Source organism: Cervus canadensis, chromosome X (genome assembly GCF_019320065.1).
Source record: "Cervus canadensis isolate Bull #8, Minnesota chromosome X, ASM1932006v1, whole genome shotgun sequence".
Taxonomy (NCBI): Eukaryota; Metazoa; Chordata; class Mammalia; order Artiodactyla; family Cervidae; genus Cervus; species Cervus canadensis.
Window position 1 is genome coordinate 115,095,008 of NC_057419.1, and position 17,174 is coordinate 115,112,181.

Here is a 17,174-nt window from a genome sequence, read left to right on the forward strand (position 1 = left end):
TAAATGCTAGCTATTAGGGTTTTTTTTTCAAGATTTAATAAAATGTTTTTCTTTTAAAAAAAAAACAACAACAGTGAACATGAAGAAAACAAAACTTTACAAGTCCAAGTATCTCTAAATGGCACAAAAATAGTAACTCAGTTACTCTTTCCAAAGGTTGAAAGGCTTTTTGTTGAAAGGCTATTGTTAAAGGTTTTTTGTGTTTCCTTTTGGGGCAAAATGTTTATATGCTAGTATAGCTATCAATCCATCTTCCATGTGTATCCTTTTACGTTACTACAAAAGTAATCTTACTACACACACCATTCTGCACTTTGCTTTTTCCACTTACCATGTCTTGGTGATTTTTCCATTTCAGAACATATGGACCCACTTCAGCTTTTTTAAATGGCTGAACCATGAATTAGTTAACCAGTTTCCTATTAAACAATGCTGGTTGCTTCTAGTTCTTTGCACTGAACATCTTGCATGTGTTCTTGCCAGTTTAATGTTTAGGGTGAATTTCCAGTAGCTCAGTAATGGAAACAAAGTGTACTTGCATTTAAATTCTTCTCATAAACATTACCAAATTGTCCTTCAAAGAGATCACAGTAATTCACATTTCCTGTGAGTGCAGTGTGACCAACTCAGGAACGCATCTGTTTTTTTATAACCTTGCCCTAGGCATTATTAATTGTAGTATTTTATAACTATTGTTACTTGCTTTAGGGTATTTTCCAGACTAACAAATGCAGGCTAGTGTTACAGAAGGAATTTGGGTGTCAAAGTCAGACAGTCCTAACATTGCCCTTTGCCAGCTAGATCTCGATTCCCTTATTTGTAAAGCTGGGCATAATAACAGTATCTAACTCATAGGGCTCCTCTGAAGAATAAATGAGTCAATCCATTAAAAGCTCTTAGCCTTCCAATCACTAACTGCTCAATAAATGTAACTGCGCAAATAATAACTTTCCACTCCCAAGGCTCAAAGTCGGGAGGAGGGGTCACTTCTCCCAAGAGTGTGCCCTTGAGATTTAGAACTTTTGCTTTAATTCTGTATGAATCTCTACTCCAAAGTAACTATTGCTGGGGCAACCATTTTCAAGAATACAGCCGATTTTTACCACAGCCAAGAAATCTTAGAGTATAAACTGTATGCAGTATATGTAAGTTACAGGTACATAATCTCATTTTCATGCAATTAGCTTGGCACAGGTTTCAAGTGCTAAACAGTTTGCTTCAGGCACTAGTTGTTCATTTCTCTTATTCCTTGCTTTTAGTTTATACTTCCTTTCGTTGTGATTGCTGGAGTTATTAACTCTTCTCGATAATTGAACCCTCCACTTTCCAGGTCCTGGGTGGTGGGGGTTGGGGTGGGGGTAGGGGGAAAGACCAAGCCATGTTCTATCCACCTTGCAGGCTCTTCTCTTTTGCTTGAAGTTGCCTTTGAGTTAAACTGCAGAAGGCTGAGTCGGTAGTGTCTTTGGTCTTTGCCTACAGAAATCTTCAGCAGAGCATTGCCTCTTCTTATTTCAGTGTTTTCAGGAGGCCTCTTGCTATCAGATTGTCCTGGGTTCTTTCCAGCCTCAAAGATTCCAATCTTCTTTTTAAAATCTTGCCTCCGGCTACACCACCTGTCAGTTCTGCATGTCAGTACCCGCTGGGTACACACAGAATCCATTTTATACCTTTGTTATCTTTTCCTCATTATTAAAAAATGCTTTGGTAAAATATTTTGAAAAAAAAATTAAAGGCCATCCCACTAGCCAAAGGAAAAAATCACCATTATATTTTAATGCCATTCACATATTTTTTTTCTCTGAGAATGAAATAATACTTTTTAAACTAAGAATGGGGTCATATAATTTGGCAAGCTGCTGCTTTTACTTACTGAATCTTCATGTCTGTGTAAAGTGTTTAAAATGCTCATGTACCCCTCAGTGCCTGAGTATGTCTTTTCCCCCGTACCTTTAGCTTTCCAATTAGTATTTAATCACATTTAACCTTGCCCACCTGGAATCCTTCATCCACCCAATGGGATTTCACCAGAAGGACTGCTCACCATGTAGGCCACTACCCCAGCCCTGCCATGCAAACACTCCTCTGGAAACACAAAACTCTTGTTTTCCAGATGTGACAGCTCAGAGAGCTAGTTCCTTGGAACTCAGAGGCCTACCAAATAGGTATGTACCTAAAACAGATCTGAACTCCTTAATCATTTTCCCTTTTCATTTCTTTTTTAACTCCAAAGGTAGCAGTTAGGAAAAAAGCCTTTTCTAATTCATCAAGTACTAAATAAATGTAAGGAATTAGTTTTAATAATAACCAGGATCTTTTTATTGTTTATATCTGCATGTTTATTGAAAATTTTAATCTGGTGTTTAATCATACTCTTCATTTCCATGCATCTGAGTCACCTGGAGGTGTTGTTACATTACAGATGGCTGGGTCTCAGTCCCAGAGTTTCCAACTCCAGGGCAGGGCCAATAATTTGCACGTCTAGATTCCCGGATGACACGGCTGCTGCTGATCCTAGGAGCACACTTTAAGCACACTGTTCTAAAAAGTGGTAGGACTTTGTAGTTAGACCTTCCCTGATCAAAATTCATTAATCTATTCACTCATTCACTCAACACACATTAGTTGAATTCCTACTCCATGCCAAGTCCTTTGTTAGATGGTGGGAATAAAAAGATGGTTAAGACAGAGTCCCCTAAAGAGTGCGTGGCCATTTGAGGAACACAGACAATGAAGTCAATATTTATATTAAAGTGTGGTGAGAGCCATGATAGAGACATGGCCACGATGCTCTGAAAGACTTCTGTAGGGCATCAGGGGAGGATCTGGGGAGTCAGTGATTCGCCTGTAGGCATCAAGGCCCGACAGGGTAGTAGGGGCCATTCGCAGATAAAGAGAAGCCTTATGTAGTAAACTGAGGGGTTTGGCTTTTGCTCTGGAGGCTGTAGGAAGTCATCGAAGGTGGTTTCTCAAAGGTGGAGCAGTACTGCCCTGAGCAAAAAGGGGATCAGAATCTAGGCCTAAGTTCTAATATTGGCTGTGCTACTTGTATGACCTGGGGCAAGTTACTTAACCTTCGTTGGCTTTCCCTTTCCTCATGTGTAAAGGGGAAAACAGCATTTACCTTAGTTAGGTGTTGTGATGATTAAGTAAGGAAAAATTACCTAAATGCCTGGCATGTGTTTAATGAACGGTGATTATGATCAGGTTTGAACTTTAGAAAGCTAAAGACATGAAAGACATGCCTCTCAGATAATTATTCATTTCAAATGAATATCATTCATTTGAAACTACCAGGCTAGTTCAAATATCAACTAAGTATTATTCATATTTATACATATTTTATGTTTTTTATTTAATATGTGTAAAATAAAAGGCTTCTCAGCCACAAAAAATGAAGGAAATACTGACATTTGTGCAACATGTATAAACCTAGAGGGCATTATGCTAGGTGAAAAAGAAGTCAAACAGAGAAAGACAAATATGGTACGACCTCACCCATATGTAGATTCAAAAAACCAAAAACCTCACAGAAACAGTAAACTGGTGATTGCCAGGGCAAGTGGATGGGGGAAATGAGTGAAGGTGGTCAGTGTTCAAACTTTCAGTTATAAGATGAATACATTCTAGAGTTGGAATGCACAGCCTTGCAACTATAGTTAACGATACTGTATTGTGTACTTGAAAGTGGCTAAGAGTAAATCTTAGATGTTCTCACCACACATACACACAAACAAGGTAAGTAAGTGAGGTGCAGATGCGTTAACTAACCTTATTGTGGTCACCATTTCACAATATATCCATATATGGAATTACCTCATTGCACACTTTACCTTTACACAGTGTTCTGTGCTAATTATATCTCAATAAAGCTGGGGATAAAAAGAAGTCATTTTCCCCTCCCCCATTTACTAGTTCATTCTTTTTTGCACATGGTAGTTTACAGTAGTTCCATGCAGGCTAAATTTCACCTGTTTAGTATGAACCCTTAATGTGTACTTGAGGATTCTTCAATAGTTGAAAGTATGGTTATGAAAACATTGCGGATTTCAGTCCCATCTGACTCAACTTCCAAGGGGAGTTTATCCTATATGTTCACAACTTACAGAAAGGGAAATTCAGATTTACTTGGGCCTTCATGTGCTTTCAGGATATTCCCCAGCAGATAACCAAAATTGAGACTAGAAAGAAATTGCCTAAACATTGAGTTCTTAGTCATTTATAAGAACTGGTGCCTGAATGCTTTAAAAGGCTGGTACTGTATAAATCCTGTTAATTTTTTTAGAAAAAAATTTGGAGCAGCTAGTTGAATATTGCAGAGTTCCAGCACTAGGTGTCAGCAATAGATTAAATTAGAAACTCCCACTTTTTTTTCTTTTATTTTCAAAGTTTTTATAACAATAAAAATAAAATACATTTCCGGGATTTTAGAAAAGAAGACACAACACACTTCCTTGCTGCTGTGACATCAGTGGGAAAGAGGCCCCTGAGAGAATAACTGTGGCTCTAGAAAACTGTAAGTCTTAGTTTGACCTTCAAATTTGAATGGTGTGGAACTCAATTTTGTGTCAACTGCAAAGCTGCAGGATTAAAGTGTTGAGGTAAGGGTGAGCCAGTTCCTAAATGTCTAAATAATGAATTACTTCACACACAGAAATCTAATTTTCAAGCTGACCACAGCCCTGGTGCCATTAACTCATTGAATGCTCTTCCCATGTGGACAAGATGAACAAAATTAACATAAAGTTTCACTTTGAGCCCTGGGAGTTTGTCCCATCCTATGTCTGGTCTGGTATGTAGAGAGATTTGAGAAACATTTGTGTGACAGTTCTTTCCTAAACTTTGTAATAGCCTAGATAATAGTGTGTATATCTCTAATCCTCCCACACTGCCACCAGTGTCATGAAGCAAGTCTGACTACATCTTTCTGTTGATTTCAGCAGTTCCCTATCAAGATAGACTGCAAATACGTATGCGTAGACTATAAGGTCATCTATAATCTTGCCCTGCTTACCTTCTGCATCTATTGAGATGATCATATAGTCATTTTCTTCAATTTGTTGGTGTGGTGCATCATACTGATTGATTTACAGACATTGAAAAATCCTTTCATCCCCAGGATAAATTCCACTTGATCATGAATGTATGATCCTTTTAATGGATTCAGTTTGCTAGTATTTTATAAGATTTTTTGCATCTGTGCTCATCTGTGATATTGGCCTGTAATTTTCTTTTATTATGCTGTCTTTGGTTTTGGTATCAGGGTGATGGTGGCCTCACAGAGTGAGTTCAAATGCATTCCTTCCTCTGCAACTTTTTAGAATAGTTTCAGAAGGATAGGCATTAACTCTTCTCTAAATGTTTGGTAGAATTCACCGGTGAAGCCATCTAGTCCTGGACCTTTGTTGGGAGTCTTTAAGTCACTGATTTAATTTCACTACTGGTAATTGGTCTGTGCATATTTTCTATTTCTTCCTGGTTCAGTCTTGGGAGGTTGTACCTTTCTAAAAATTTGTCCATTTCTTCTAGGTTGTCCATTTTATTGGTGTATAGTTGCTCTTCCCTGCTTGCCTTCTAAGTACATCACTCACCTTCACATCCTTTATGTTTTAGTACAACTAAGCTCATCATGGTTTTGGTTTTAGTAAATTTTCACCCAGTCTCAGGGCCTAAATACCACCTGTTATTGTGCAGAATCCCAAATTTCCACATACAGTCCAGACTACTCCCTTCAGCTCTAGATTCACTCTTACTCTATAGTTATATTTGTCTGTATTCAAACATCTCAGATTTAACATATCCAACACTGAACTTTGACAACCACCTCTCCTCAAAAAAAAAAAAGAAGGAGAAGAAGAAAAACCCATGCTCCTCAGTGATCTTCAGAATCTCAGTAAACGGCAATTTCAGCTTCCAGCTATTCAGATCAAACCCTTGCAGTGATCCTTGAGACTTTTATTTCTCTCCTGCCATATCCAATCCATGTGGAGATGCTAAAGGAATTAACTTCATAATATATCCAAAATTTGCCTACTTCTGTTACCAAATCAAACTTGAGTCCACTCATCCATATGCAGTAAAACCAACTTACTGACACTGGCTTAGAAGATGGGTTAGGTAGAGAATTAAGAGGAACAAGAGACTTCAAGACTTTTACCTGAAGGAGTAGAGTCTAATTCGGAGTCACTACCAGGGATAGTCTCAGAATTTACAGTCTCCAAAGACTCTGTTTTTGCTAATCCACATTTATGGGCTTCCCTGGTGGCTCGGATGGTAAAGCAGGAGACCTGGGTTCGATCCCTGGGTTGGGAAGATCCCCTGGAGGAGGGCATGACACCCCACTCCAGTATTCTTGCCTGGAGAATCCCATGGACAGAGGAGCCTGGTGGGCCACAGTCCATGGGGTCACAGAGTTGGATGTAACTGAGCATGTGGTGGCTCCAGCATGTTTCCATGAGTTAAAAGACAAGATATTGAAGGTTTGTGGCAGTAGATAGTTGTGTTATTTAGAAGTGCTAGCTTGATGATTTGAAAAGTGACCCCCAAACAACTAGCAAATTTGTACTTCAGGCTCCTCTGTCCATGGAATTTTCCAGGCAAGAATACTGGAGCTGGTTGCCACTCTCTTCCCCAGGGGATCTTCCCAACCCAGAGATAGAACCCTCGTCTCTTACGTCTCCTCCACTGGCAGGCAAGTTCACTGGCACCACCTGGGAAGCCCTGGTGTATTATTAAATATTAATTATCATGTGACATCCCTTATGTTCAGAATCTAAAAAGAAATGATACAAATGAACTTATTTATAAAACAGAAACAGACTCACAGACTTAGAGAACAAATTTATGGTTGCCAGGGGGAAAGAATGGCAGGGGGGAAAGGATAGTTAGGGAGCGTACATGATTGACATGTATACATTGCTGTATTTAAAAATGCATAACCAACAGGCCCTACTGTATAGCACAGGGAACTCCACTCAGTGTTATGTGGAAGCCTGGAGTTTGGGGGGGATGGATACATGTATATGTATGGCTGAGTTCCTTTGTTGTCCACCTGAAACTATGACAACACTGTTAACCATTTATACTCCATATAAAATAAAAGGTTAAAAAAATACTGCAGAGAGAAAAAAATAATAAAAGTAAAAAAATTTGGTTCTTCTGGTTGGACTTTTGCCTAATGTAATCATAATATAATCACATTACATAATCACATCGTTTAAACCAACATTTTGATTAAACACAACTTCATATTTTGGGTGTTACTGGCAATTGGACAATGTTTTCTTACTACTCCATATGGGCTGAAGGTAAACAAGCTGCATTATTTGTTTATTTTTATATCTGCTTATATTGATCCAAACAAATATGTCATTAATATCTGTTAACACTATTATTTGAGTGAAGTAAAATTGGACATGTATTATTATGAATAATGGGGATTTTTGTGAAGTATTTGAGACTGACTGCTAGGTATTATAAAAGAGATTCTGCTGATTTTTGCCTGTACATCAAGAAAAGCGTATATGCAGTATCATGTTAGGAAATGAGTGGCTGGGGCTTGAACTGGGACCATTATACCAACGTGTAATGTATTTCCAGCAGTAAATCAGAAGTCAGAGGAATTACAGAAATAAGGCTGCCAACCCATGTTGGATATACAAAGTTCACCCAAATAATAAGCAACCAGGAGATCTTATCAACCACTGAAACGTGGCATGCTGGCTATAGCAGGGCACAGAGAAGTATGAAGGTCTGGGTTTGAAAGCCTGCTTCTAAAACAGCACTCTAACTTCTTACACAACAGACCCATCCCTTCTTCTCTCTGAGTTTCAATCTCCTGACGCTCTTTCTAGCTCTGTTGTCTATGAATCTATGATTCTACTCAATGTGAGGCACTGGGCTAGGTGCTTCAGGGGAACCAAAGTTGTACAAGACACTGTCCATGTTCTTAAAAATCAAAATAAGGATTGAATGGTTCTATGCATATTTAGCAGATTTGCTACAGGTACTCAAGAAGGCTTCAAGTACTGAGGTAGAGATGGAGTGTATGTATATGTGACAATAACACAATTCCAACAGCATAACAAAGCTATGATGTTTGTCTGAGCTTCAGTTTTGTTTATTCTGCTCCAAATATCTATTTATACATGGCTAATATGAAGTGATAACATTGATTTAAAAACAAACATGCCAGAACTGAAGCATGTGTTTGGTCTCTTTGAAATAATATCCTTGAAAGATTATTCAGATACTTGATAAGTCCCTTCATAGCCTGTGGCACATGTTCAAATTTACTGGGTTGGAATAGATCTTGGTCACTGGAGAATAGACAAGGTGTTTGGGAATAGCCGTGTGTCACTTAGAGTGAAGTCAAATGAATAAGACGAGTGATAGAGCTAGGCCATACATTTTGAGTTGAAAATGAAGTGTGACAATTAACAAATGAGATTGGTTTTCTTGACGGCTATGTAATTGACTCTGAAAGCAATTCTTATTCCTAGAGATGTTTTGAGCATCACGAGAAAAAGTAGATGTTCTCCCGAGGGAAACAGTTTGAAAGGCAACAGTACTCCTCTGGCATGCTTGTGATTTCAGGGTTTGTTTCATTAGACACACCAGCTACATTATAAGCAGTTATATATTATACCTGACTGATCCTTGCTGTTATAGTTTTGGGACAAATAGCATCTTTCATCTGAAGGAAGACCTCTTAAAGTAACACTTACTGAACCTCTCCCTCCACTCAGGAATCCGTTGTGCTAAATGAGCTAGATAACTCCCACAGCAGTCCTCTTTGAAGTAGGCATCATATCCCCCATTTTATAGGTGAAAAAACTAAGGTTAAAAGAAGTTAAATGGCATATCAATAGTAATCAAGATCTTGGAGTTCACCAAGTATCATAAAAGAACCCTTCTCCATAGTGTATTTGAAGAGTTCTTGTACAGTTAGCAATGTTGGCAGTCTTAGCACACTTTCTTTTGTGGGGTGTTGTAACACTCGTTTAACCAACCCAAGTACACCACTGCTTCCATACTTGCCTGCCAGAGGATAACGTAATCAACATGATTTTTTTTTATTTGCTACTTGTTTCTCAACACTAACCCTTTCAAATTTGCCAGTTAGTTACAAAAGGGTTTTCCCCTCTTTTGTTGTGTGGTTTGCTTTCTGTTATTTCATTTCAAGTCTCTTGATCCATAGCACATATTTACCTTGGTCCCTGGTAATAGTTCTTTTAACTCATCTCCAGACTTCTACCATTTTGTACAGCCAAGAAAATGGTAACTATCCAACCCTAGGTAATTCACTGATTACCTAGGTGATAATTCTAAACTATTTTCTTATCTTGCACCTGGGGATAAAAATATTTACCTCACCTCCTGTTTCAGGATTGAGGGATGGTCTGAACGCAGTAATGTATTTGAATGGATGTTGAAGTATAATGCATGGTTTAAAATGCACAGAATTGTGTTTTCACATTGATTATGTGATTGACTAACTACTGAACCAATGTGGATATTGATGTAATTTGATCTAGGCTGGCACAAGAGAAAGATTACTTTCTTTGTCTCAGCTCCAGAAAGCAGAAAGAAGTCATATATTACTAAAGACCAGGCCCTGTCAGATGTCCTTTGGACAATTTAGTATGGCAGCTGTTACTACTCATTGTCAAAACATTCAATTACATTTTGCAATTTATACAAATACTGAATCATTTTGTTGTCTACCTAAAACTAATATAATGTTATATGTCAATTATGTCTCAATTTTTTAAAAGTTTAAAACATGCAAATTATAGTTTTGAGTTGAGAAGTTTTCTTAAAATCTACATTGTTGCTGCTTCATGAAAAACATACAGAATGTGGTATAAGACTTGCTTTAAATTATGTTACAAGACAGTAAAAGTTGAAATGAGTACTACACACAAACCCCCAAACCCCATTCATTTAGATATTCTACATCAGTGAACCAAATGGAGACTATTCTCCCAAAAAGCACCCCCTGCAGAGGGAAGCTGGTTGGTCTAGACAGGGAAAACCAGGGGAAAGATCAAAAGATCTCAGCACAAGAAGCAGGGGCCCTCCCAGGGCTTGCAGCCCTAATTCTTGCCCACCATTTGAAGGCAGGCAAGGCTCTGGTACATTCAGATCACCAGTTTCTTTTAAAACTAAAACAAGAGGAGGGACAGAGAATAGTGCTTTGCTTATCTCATTGGGTCACTGTGAAGAGACTTGTCAACTGTGTAGAGCTATGCACAAGTAAGGAACCAACAAATGGTTATTGAGTGCCTATTGTACACACCAATGAAACATTCACCTACCCTCAAAAACTGGCAGTCTATCAAAGAAAGAATAAAATATGTAAAAATAAGAAATGTGAGGTAGACAATTGTCAGTGCTAAAATAGAGAAAGACATTATTCTTAATGTCTACAAATAAATAAACAAGGTGGTGACTGGGATTGATCAATAAAATGATTAAAATGATGAAATGATCCTTGGCAGACTGCTTTAGCATATTTGCTTTATTCCTCGTACTTAAGTAATGTATTTTTCAATTAAACATTTACTGAGCAACCACTATGTGCTGGTTCCTGTGCTAAAGGCGACAGATATGCTAGGAGTTAAAAATTCACATTACTGCTTTCAATGAACTTATACTTAAGAGATAAGAAATAAACATGCAAAGACATGATACAAAATTTCAGGTGTAATGGTGGACTCTTGGACAGGTTCCAGTAAGGGGTAGCACCGAGGAAGCAATAATTAGCTCTTGGTGGTGGGGGGTGAGTCTGGAAACCTTCATGGAGAAGGTTCCCCTTAAATATTAAATATTTAAATATTAAAGAAGAAGGAGGACTCCCTCAAGCCAACAAGAGGCAAGGAAGGAAGAACATCTCTGGCAAAGGAGAGGGCATGAACAAAAAAGGCAGGGGTGCAAAGAGCCTGGGGAGTAAGTGGCACTACTGAAATGAACTGTGGGAAGGGCAGGGGCACAAGGAAAAAGATGAGGTGGCTTTTTTGAGGTGGTATATCACTTCATGGCAAATAGATGGGGAAATAATGGAAACAGTGAGAGACTTTATTTTCTTGGGCTCCAAAATCACTGCAGATGGTGACTGCAGCCATGAAATTAAAAGACGCTTGGTCATTGGAAGAAAAGCTATGACCAACCTAGACAGCATATTAAAAAGCAGAGACATTACTTTGCCAACAAAGGTCCATCTAGTCAAATGTATGGTTTTTCCAGTAGTCATGTATGGATGTGAGAGTTGGACCATAAAGAAAGCTGAACATAGAAGAAATTGATGCTTTTGAACTGTGGTGTTGAAGATTCTTGAGAGTCCCTTGGGCTGCAAGGAGACCAAACCAGTCAGTCCTAAAGGAAATCAACTGTGGATATTCATGGGAAGGACTGATGCTGAAGTTGAAGCTCCAGTACTTTGGCCACCTGATGCAAAGAACTGAGTCATTGGAAAAGACCTTGAGCTGGGAAAGATTGAAGGCAGGAGGAGAAGGGGACGAAGGACGATAAGATGGTTGAATGGCATCACTAACTCGATGGACACGAGTTTGAGCAAGCTCTGGGAGTTGGTAATGGACAGGGAATCCTCCTGGCATGCTGCAGTCCATGGGGTTGCGGAGTCTGACACGACTGAGTGATTGAACTGAACTGAACTGATTATTATCCATTGCATAGTTTTCCCAGTTGGTTAAAGTCTCTCTGTGAATTCTTTTCCTTGTTGGGAAAAAAACAGTCATGAAAACTTCAAGTAGCCATTCAGGTTTCTAGAATTTCAAAGCAGTTATTACCTCCTTAAATGTTAGTATTATTCTGGAATATTTGTTAACTAAAGTCTGCACCTTCTATAGTACCATTCCTCCTGCCCCCATCCCTGCCAGTGTGTGTCTGTATTTGCAATATAGTTTACCAGTGTGCTGAGAATGGGTTCCTTAGCTGGGGAATCACCTATCGGCTACTGTGTAAGAGTTCACAGGAATGAGTGTTTGATGCTCCTGAGAAGCCGACATGTTAGTGCTCTTTTGTGATCTATCTCCCTCTCAAAATGGCAGAGTCTTTATCTACAGTTGACTCCAGGCTATCTGGCAGGAGCATCATTCCTGCCTCTTCAAAAGGAACTAGTCCTGGTTCAATAGCCATTTGCCATAGGGGAATTCCATTACCTCCCCTTACCAGCAGGATAGATTTTGTCTGGTGTTTACACTGAAGATGGGGGAAATGTAATTAAATTCTTTCAAGTGCTAGATTTACTCGCACTATCAATTTACCACTAAATGCACCATTCTCATTTTGGAGAAAGAGAATGGGACCATATGTCTCAAACTTATCAACTGTCGGCACTTGTAGTAATAGCTTTCTGCTTAAAATCAAAGAAAGATTTGAGTTTTTGAGTCCCCCTGAAGCCCTCTAGTTAGAACCTTATGGACTTCGTGATTTGGGACTGAATGGACTGTACACTTTTGTTTAATGGAATGAATTTTGCAGTAAATCCAGTATCTTATTTGCAAAATGTCTTAGGGCAAATTTTGGCAACTTCTCCAAAGGGTAGTTCTCTCCTCCATCATTGCCCAGTGAAAACTATGTAAGTATTAGATTAACAATACCACTGCCAATAAATCATGTACATGTTTGGCCCAGTGACAAAACACTGGCCTGTCTAAGAAAAACAGAGAAAACAAGGGTAAGTGTACATATTCATTGCCATGGAATATTATAAATATATAGAGAAACTTGGTAAAAATTTCTGACAGCAAAGGGAATGATTTCACAATTTTGTCCAAAAAATATTATGGGAAGCTTCTCCCATTGAGTTTAGATGACTAATTTATAGATGGAACAGAAATACATATACATGTTCACATTTCTCTAATTTGTATACAATATGTCTGATATTTGGATAAAAACTCAAAAAAAAAAAACAAAAAACACACAACCAAAATCTAATGGGGCATGGGACCTGTCCTCAAGTAGCATACAGTGCAGTGAAAAGATAAGACTTCCAAAAATATCATCATTAAAGTCAAAGAAAGTTTATGAAGAGTGAAATGGATATAACTAAAAGTAAAGCTTCTCAGTGCAGGCACACATCAGGCGCTCTGGGAAGTTAGGAAGATGAACAAAAGACTAACAGTAGCTCAAGTCTTAAAGTTTCATGAAGAATGTGTGATTTCAAAGGCTAGGCACAGTTTGAATGAGGCATTCTGATTGAAAGGGGGGAAAAGAGCAAAAGCATGAGAGAGTGAATATGATGGGCCGAAGGCAAAGAAGAGGCCAGGCTGACGAGGATGGAGTATGTGAGAATGTTGGCATGCTAGGGTAGACTCAGACTTGTCAAAGCAGGCTGAAGAGTTTGGTCTGGGTTCCACAGGCCAAGAAGAGCCATCAGGATCCGTTGAGCACTGTGCTAACATGGTGAAAGTAGTGTTGTGGGAAAATTAGACCAGGATTTACGGGATTACATATGGCCATCCAGATGGCAAATGCACCAATTGCAAAGACACTTACTTGCCAGAACTGTGAGCAGTGAGATGACTGTGAAAGCAAAGAGGCTGAAGGCTGGCATGAAATCAGGCCATGATGGAGGCTAGGATCAACCTGGATGAGTTCAGATGGGGAGAACAGATAGTTTCAACTGGCAGTACAGAAGAGTTGAGATGAAACATTCTGATCATTCCAATACAGCATACCCAAAAGAAAACATGGAAATAGAGACACTAAAGAGAATAACAGAGCTGGAATAGTGAGGTCTCATTGTTATCTGACCCCTGCTTCTCTTTTCAGACTAATTTTGATTCTTGTGCCAGTCATATTGAACTGCCTATAGTTTTCAGAAAACAATGTTTTCTCATCTCTCCAGGCCTTGCCCTGAACACTCTTTCTCCCATTTTTCCTGAATGCAATTGTTGTAGGCAGTTCAGTTCAGTTCAGTAGCTCAGTCGTGTCTGACTCTTTGCAATCCCATGAACCGCAGCACGCCAGGCCTCCCTGTCCATCACCAATTCCTGGAGTTCACCCAAACCCATGTCCATCGAGTCGGTGATGCCATCCAACCATCTCATCCTCTGTCGCCCCCTTCTCCTCCTGCCCTCAATCTTTCCCAGCATCAGGGTCTTCTCAAATGAGTCAGCTCTTCGCATGAGGTGACCAAAGTATTGGAGTTTCAGCTTCAGCATCAGTCCTTCCAATGAACCACCAGGACTGATCTCCTTTAGGATGGACTGGTTGGATCTCCTTGCAGTCCAAGGGACTCTCAAGAGTCTTCTCCAACACCACAGTTCAAAAGCATCAATTCTTTGGTGCTCAGCTTTCTTTATAGTCCAACTCTCACATCCACAAAAACCATAGCTTTGACTAGATGGACCTTTGTTGGCAAAGTAATGTCTCTGCTTTTTAATATGTTGTTTAGGTTAGTCATAACTTTCCTTCCAAGGAGTAAGCGTCTTTTAATTTCATGGCTGCAATCACCATCTGCAGTGATTTTGGAGCCCAGAAAAATAGTCAGCCACTGTTTCCACTGTTTCCCCATCCATTTGCCATGAAGTGATGGGACCGGATGCCATGATCCTAGTTTGTTGTAGGCAGAATGGGACCCAAATATATCCAGTTCCTAACCCCTGGAAACTGTGAGTATGCTACATTATATCATAAAAGGAACTATGCAGATATAATTAAGGTTATGGACCCCAAGATAGGTTAGATAATCCTAGGTTATCTGGGTGGGCCCAATCTAAGCACATGAGCCCTTGAAAGCACAGAACTTTCTCTAGCTAGAGTCAGAGATATTTGGCAGAAGGAGTCGTCAGAGAGAGCGGAAGTGTGACAGGAACTCAACTCACTCTTGCTGGAAAGAAGCCACATGGAAACCATGGGAAAGAATGAAGGTGGCTTCTAGGAACAAAGACTGGCCTCTGGCTGACAGCCAGCAAGGAAATGGGGACCTCGGTCCTACAACTGCAGAGAACTGAACTTGGCAATCAACTTGAATGAGCTTGGAAGTGAATTCTACTCCAGAGCCCCAGAAAGGAATGTAGCTGCTGACAGCTTGGTATTACCTTATGAGGCTCAAAGTATAGAAACCAGCCAACGTACCCTGTACCCACACTTCTAAACCTGCAGAACTAGGAAATAATAAATGGATGTTGTTTTTAAGGCAATGGTATTATAGTAGCCATAGAAAATGAATATAGTGCCCTTTAACACTCAGCTTAAACATCATACCTGGGAAGGCTTCCTTAAGGCCCTCTTCTGGGTTCCCATATCACTCTATATGTTTCTTTACAAGGGCAGGGGTGACATTATATGGATGTCATCTGCTGTATAGCTGTTTCCTTCCCTAAGTACTGAATGCCTTGAAGGAAGGGACCATGTCTTATTCATTTTGTATTTGTAAATGTAGCAGTTAGCATAGTGCCTGACAGTTAGGAGGAAAATGTGGGCAGAATAAAAATAATATTTTCAATATGCATTTAAAAATGTTACCTATCATGAACCCTTGCTCAGGTGGTGATGCTCAACCAAAATAAAAATGTAAACCAAGAAAGAGATTCACAAAACAGAATGCCATCCAGGGGAGAGGTGAAAGGGATTTATAAGATAACAGCTGTGCAGCAAGTTTAGAAAGAAAAGGGTTTAGATTGGAGCAGGGCAGAGGGCCCCAGGAGGGATATTTCTAGGGAGAAAAAGGCCTCAAAATCCAAACAAAACTAAACAACAATAACAAAACTGAGAGAGAATCTGAAAGCTCTGCTTTCCTAGTTAACTCTCTGGATCACCAGTAAATAACATTTGTGTACTCATGAGGCAAGCTTTAAATTGTACTATAACTATCGCAAGAAGAGAGGAGGGGGGATTTGTAAAAAAAAAAATGAATCCCCATCTATGACAATATGACTCCAATAGATTAATCTTAATGATTCAAAAGATAACAATGCATGCATGTTATTTAGCAATATGGAAGTAAATGTCAGGAAAGACAGTTAAAACATTGAAAGTGAGGTAGGGCAAGTTGGGAGGAAAGGAAGGAAGACAAAGTGGTGGGGTCTTGCTTTTTTTTTCTTTAGTAGTATCAGCCTTTAGACACAGTAGTATGCTATTGTAAATCAGCATATATTAGATAAAATAATGATTGATTTTAAAAAGAATCAATGGGGGCTAAACATAAGGACATCAGGTTTTTTAAACCTCCAGTCTCCAAATCCTCTTCCCACAGATAACCTGTGGTTTTTGTACTGTTCATTTTCAGAGAGGAAAACTTATAAACTGATAAACAGTCTGATAAACTCTTTCATGCTAACATCCTAGATGCTTAAGGGGCTGTCCTTGAGGGGGAGTGTCCTGGGGAGTGGGGTATATGTTTTTTAAATAGGAGTTTGGAGTAGGGCAATGCTAAGCAAGGAATAATTTCTGAATATGTATGCATGGGCATTAGCACAAGTCCTGACCAGTATGGGATTTGATCCCATGGGTTAGTGAGTGATATACTTTGTAGCGTGGAAGATTTCACTGTGTTCTCAAATAGAGTCATATAATGAAACCAAACATTTGTATTGCACTTATAAAAGGTTTTCACCTAGGTTGTTTTATTTGAGGCCCATAAAGTAGGAGTTTCCCTGGTGGCTCAGTGGGTAAAGAAACTGCCTGCAATGCAGGAGACGCGTGTTCAATTCCTCGGTTGTGAAAATCCCCTGGAGGAGGGCATAGCAACCTACTCCAGTATTCTTGCCTGGAGAATCCCATGGACAGAGGAGCCTGGAGGGCTACAGTCCATGGGGTTGCAGAGAGTCAGACAAGACTGAGCAACTAAGAACACATACATAAGATCAAGATGATCCAGCTAATACATGAATAAAGATGGAGCAGCAGTGAGCCTCGGTATGACTCGACCAAGGTGCTTTCATGTAAATATTCTGTGCCTTCCTCCTTCCTGCCCTTAAAAAACTCCTTGGCATTGAACTAATGCTGCACATGGCCCAGCTCTTCCAGAATGTCTCCACTAATCTGCCCTGGCCCCTTATCCTTTTGTTTCCAAGGTAAGCAAAGGCAAAGTAACAGCATCAGCAAAGAGAAGTCAGGCAGGTGAGGCTGAGTCGAGAAGCGGTTGGGGAGAAACAGGGCCCCAGTGTCCTTTCTGTTTGATGGCTGGAATTATAAACATGGCA